The sequence below is a fragment of the Frankliniella occidentalis genome, unplaced genomic scaffold (assembly GCF_000697945.3).
Source record: "Frankliniella occidentalis isolate FOCC.00 unplaced genomic scaffold, Focc_3.1 Scaffold74, whole genome shotgun sequence".
Lineage (NCBI taxonomy): Eukaryota > Metazoa > Arthropoda > Insecta > Thysanoptera > Thripidae > Frankliniella > Frankliniella occidentalis.
Genome location: NW_026267204.1, coordinates 254,843 through 259,860, shown reverse-complemented (window position 1 = coordinate 259,860; position 5,018 = coordinate 254,843). Strand labels below are relative to the sequence as shown.

The 5,018-nt window shown below is 54.5% G+C and overlaps 1 protein-coding gene across 2 annotated transcripts in view; it reads left to right on the top strand.

The window, feature by feature from the left end:
- The first annotated feature begins 2,011 nt into the window (after window positions 1-2,011).
- Window positions 2,012-5,018, top strand: part of LOC113211773 (Kv channel-interacting protein 4) — a 36,301-nt gene continuing 33,294 nt past the window's right edge. Inside the window, exon 1 of one of the 2 annotated variants that reach the window (XM_026430249.2) lies at window positions 2,012-2,445. The gene's annotated coding sequence lies outside the window, so the exon portion shown is untranslated. The remainder of the gene's footprint in view (window positions 2,446-5,018) is intronic. The other variant, XM_026430248.2, reaches the window with a different exon arrangement.

Below are 5,018 nucleotides of genomic sequence, written 5' to 3'. Positions count from 1 at the left end.
TGGGAGGGGGCGGGGGCGCGAGGCGGTCTCTCTACGACGTCAAAAAGAGGGGAGGCTGCAGTTCCATAATTCAGGCGTGTCACTGCAGCGGAAATGTGCCCGCCTTTTGGCTCTCCTGCCGCCCGGCCGCCGCCGCCGCCGCCCCCGCCCTGCACCGCCGCCACCACCAACACCAGCCCCTTTATTTGTCTGGTCTCGCGGCAGAAACCCTCCAAACGATGTCGCAGCCCAGACTCGCGCAGCAGGACGATCCTAGAGCTCCCCCGCAGCGGCAAAACAAGTCTACAATTTTAACGAATAGTTAGAAATTTGGTAACACCTTACTGTTGAATTTCTATTGTAAATTGTAGGGTACCAGAAACCTAGGTGGATGTATACGCCAGACCACGTCTCGCGTAACAGGCTTTGCGATATCCCACGAAACCCCGATACGCTGCGACGCGCCTGGCATACATCTATCTCCTGACACCCGAGTCGGGCAAAAGGCCTTCGGCCTGAATAGTCACAAATTTTAGTTCACAGAGTTTTATTTTGACGAGCTACCCCAAAGGAGACCATCAAAATCTGAGGGGAAACATTAAAATGTTTTGGGTCCATTTCCGTGTGGTAAACTCCCTCACCACCCAAACGCTTAGTGATAGAGCCAAACGGACGAAATTTTGGTACTTCGGGTTCTCCTATCAGCAATATAGTCGATGCTTTCTAAATCGCCCGTTCTTATCTTGGCCAATTTTTGAGACAGAGGGCTCAAAAACAGTACAGTTCTTGACTTTATGACATAAAGTTTCCCTAATGATTCAGGTACCTACCTCAAACCAATCTCTAGTTATCGTGATTAGAGACAAACAGACAGACGACAAACTTTTTGATGACTGGAGAAAAAGGCTTCGATACCGCTCAGCCAACAGCAGGATCAACAAACACAATAAATGAATAGTTTTGTAAGTGTAAATTGCACTGTTTTGTGTTCTATTTTCTTGGTCTTGGTTCTTCTTCTCTTTGCTCTTCCTCTTCTCATGCTTCAAATCTCCCAGCCTGAAATGGTCCATAACTAACCCCTTTCCCCCCTAGTCATTGTTCCATGGAGCTTGCCAAGATCTGCCGCAGACGTTCTAGTTTCCCCAGAGTGACCCCTTAAGACCCCTTCCATCCGTTCAAGTCATTGCCTCGACCCATTGCAGTGCTGAAACACATTGCATGACCGATATAGCTGACTCAATGTAGCTTTTTTCCAAAGCGGGCGGGGGCGCAAACTTGAGAGACTGAGGATCGAAACTTGTGCAAAAATAATTTGCCTGTCCGGACGTGGGGGCGGAGGCCAAGCGGGGGCGGCGGGGGGCGTGCACCTGCACCCACTGCGATAAATACTGCACGAGCCTGCGCCTGCTCCGTGGTGGTGGGGAGGGGAGGGGGGAAGGTGAGCCGAGTCCGGTGAGCGTAGCAGCGAGTCCTCTCCCACCCCCGCCGGGCAGGGCGAGGCGCGACCCGAGCCGACACCCACCCGTAGGCCCGCAAGGGGTTAGGCGGACGCTGACGCCAACCTTCTCGACCGCTCTACCTGGTGTTTGGGGTGCTGGGCTGGGTGTATGTATTGGTACACCACCAGGAAGAGGTGTGGATGTGCGGACACGGCCGTCGAGAGGGAAGTAGCTGCTGACAAAAAATTCGCAGATGTCGCATATTCTTCATAAAGCGCCCACCGGTATCATTGCACCCTTTTCACCATACAGAAGGCTTAATTATTTCCAGTTTATTTTGCAGTGTAGCGATTTGGGTCGGCGTTGGCCCCCTCTCCTCCGCACCCCTCTCCGGGCTACCCCTTCCCCCGCCCGCGGCCCTCTACCCCTCTCCGGGCCCACCCTCCCCCCCGCCCAGGCCGGAGGCAGGCCGGGGGTGGTGGGTGGCGGGCGTGGGTGGGTGCGCGGGCCCCAGCCTGCCCCAGCCGTCTTCCCCGGCCCGGCCCGGCCCCACTCGGCGGGTTGCCAGCGGAGCTCCACGGTACGAGCCGAGGGCAGAGCCTGGCCAGTCGTGCTCGAGCCGCGTGCCGGTGTGGTCGTCCGAGCGCGCGCCGCCCCCGCCCCGCCCCCGCACCGCGGCCAGCACCGCGGCCAGCACCGCCAGCACAGCGCCGCCGCGCAGGCCCCGCGTCCACGGTGTTGTTCGCGTGCACCGGGAGCGGTCAGGCTCCGCGGCATCGGCTCCCGGGGGGCTGCTCTTGGTGGCGGCGCGGGCGGCGCGGGCGGCGCGGCGGTCCTGCAGCGGGGGGGTGGTCGGGCGCGAGGTCGCCGCCGATGACACCCGGGACTCGGCCTGCCCGCCGGGCCTGAACGCCACCTCCAAACCTCTCCGAACGCACGTGGCTGTTTCCGCCCCGCCCCACCGCGCCCCACCTCGCCCCACCGCGCAGCGCACCGCCCTGCCCTGCAGCTGGCGCAGAACCCCACGGTGAGTGCCGGCTTGGCGGATCCGTCTATCCCGCCCAGAAGCAGCAGCAAAGCTCGAGCTCGGCCCCTGGAGCTCGCCTGCGGATCCCCAATTGGATAGGAAAGTTGCGCGCTTTCTGAATAACTGCGGGAAACACTACTCCACGAGTTTCACCTAGGCTCCACTTGCATGTAAAACTCTGTGCCACAGAGTCCCTTGCTTTGTCGGTTCAATGTGAGTGTCCGATGTACAGGAGTTTTTAGAATACCGTAGGTACTCTAACAAGTAGGGGAGCGTTGCCACCCGAACTCTATCCGAAGTGGACCCGGTGTAAGTAATTCGTAGTCGAGCTGTGCCTGTGACGAAGTGCATCGGTATGAAAAATTTATCGCCCGGATTCATGACAGGTGCGCCGGATTATGAGGCTGCTGTGCCACCCAGAAAACCGTTTAGGCCAGGCGGCCAAATTCAGAACCGACGAAATTTTGCCTTCATGTGGACTAGATTTTAATCGCGCTAATAAAAAAGATCAGTCAAATTACCTTAGTCTTGATGGACGTGACCGACTTTAGTTAAAAATTAAGGCACTAAATCGTAGTTGCTTTCAGCAGTGAAATTTTGCTTCCTGCGACCCTGATTTGGTCGATTCATTTTTAATGGTTCTCTGGTTGTGATTGCGGTTGAAGTAATAGTACACTGTCTGCAAAATCTATGGCATTTCACGAGTAGTCGTGAATGAAGCTGAAAATGTCATTTGTGATTCGCCATAACGGCGTCCGCAGTACGCAAATACCTCGCGTTTTCAACGTCGACAATGAAGCCTTTTAACTGTCGAATTAGGCTTGTAGATGTGGGTACTGACATCATACAGGCGTGCCCGGGCGTGCTACAGGGATCTTTACAACCTAAAACCACTTCAAAACTAGACAACGAAGTCCGCTGGGTATTTCCAAAGGCGAATCTTCGTGAAATCCCGAGAAATTTCCTACACAAAGTGTATGTAAGTTTTGTTGGTGGACGCCACGTCCTGGAACCGGAAGTGGCTCGTCCGCTCCGCAACAACTGGGTGGGCAGCAGCACAGCGGTGGCGCTGTGTTGATGCTTGTAATTTGCTATGATTTATCGATCACTCGCCAAGGATATGAGAAGGAAAACGCGCCCGGCCGCGGCATCGACTCGTGGCGTTTATTTGGGATAAAGCAGACACGAGTCGGACAGCAGGGTTGTTAACGATACAAAAAAGAAAGTATCGCGATACGTTGCGATAATTTTCAATCCGAGTTATCGTATCGCGATACAATACACCTCTGTTCAAAAATGTAACGCGTTACGTTTCGATAATCGTCGTAGCATCGTTACGATACGGTCTCAAACAGAAACAAGCTACGCCCGCCCTTCCGCCAAACTTCGCTCCGCAGGCAACTCCGTTCGGCAAGGCCGGGCCTAGCTTGGCCCGCCGGCAGCGTTTGGTCGGGCCTTCGGTACGACCTTTAAGTCACTATACACATTTAAGTAAACTAAGGCTGCCGGCGGGCGGGCCTCCTCCCCTAAAGATTTGCTCAGGGTCACAATGTTCGGGTTATTCAGTGTGAATTTCGACTTTTAACGTGCCCAAGTTAGTCGTGGCCTTTTTCGCAATTTATTGAGCAGTCTCTGGCGGTGGACCCCCAAGTGAACCAGCAGCTGTCATGTCGGTATCTGGACATGCAGGCCGGATGGACGGGGGGGTTGGAAGGGAGGGGTAGGAACGGCTAACAATAAGTGCCAGAGAAAATGTTAAAGAACCAAAAACACGAAATGTATACACTTCTGGCGGGAACAAGTTTTTGCTGTGTCCAAACAGATCAACAGGGATCATCCGACAACCGACGTCGCTGGAGTTCGAGATCACAGGTCCCTGAAGAGTCAGACGCGCGTTCGATCACTCACCCGGTCGCTCCTCACTTCTCGCTCGTGCAATGGGAAAATTTAGTCTCGACTCGTTTGCCCTTTCTTTGCCACCCTAGCCGCCGGCACCACGGCCAGCGCACGCCCCGCGTGTCCAGTGCCCCCCACCCTCCCTCCCACGCGCGCGCGCACGCACACAGACACACACACATACACATACATGCGCGCACACCGAGGGGACAATAACTCTGGGCATCATGCGTGTGCACCGGCCCTAGAATCATGCAGGAATCACGATGGGAATCAGCGGGGATCCAGTGATTCCAGGAATCAGGTGTACAATTAAAGTCGCAGTTATCACCCCCTCGGCACACACTAACTGGATTTGTATCTTTTATCTGTCCGAATTGAAGCAATAACATTTTTTGCACACATTTCTGCGTTGATTTGAACACTTTGGTGCATTTCATCTCTAGGAAATCATGTTCTTCGGCGTACAAATTTGTGCGAAACGAAACGTAGGTTTAACTTAGTGCGAACGTTTGCACAAAAAACATGCAAATACATTAAACGGGCACACACGCTCACACTAGAGATGAGCAAACATGTTCGCATTCGATTGAACTCGAACGCACATCGAGGTCTTCGTGGTGTTCGGTTTGTAAATGTTCGAGTACTACAGTAGGCGCTCGCTATAGTTCCGCCTC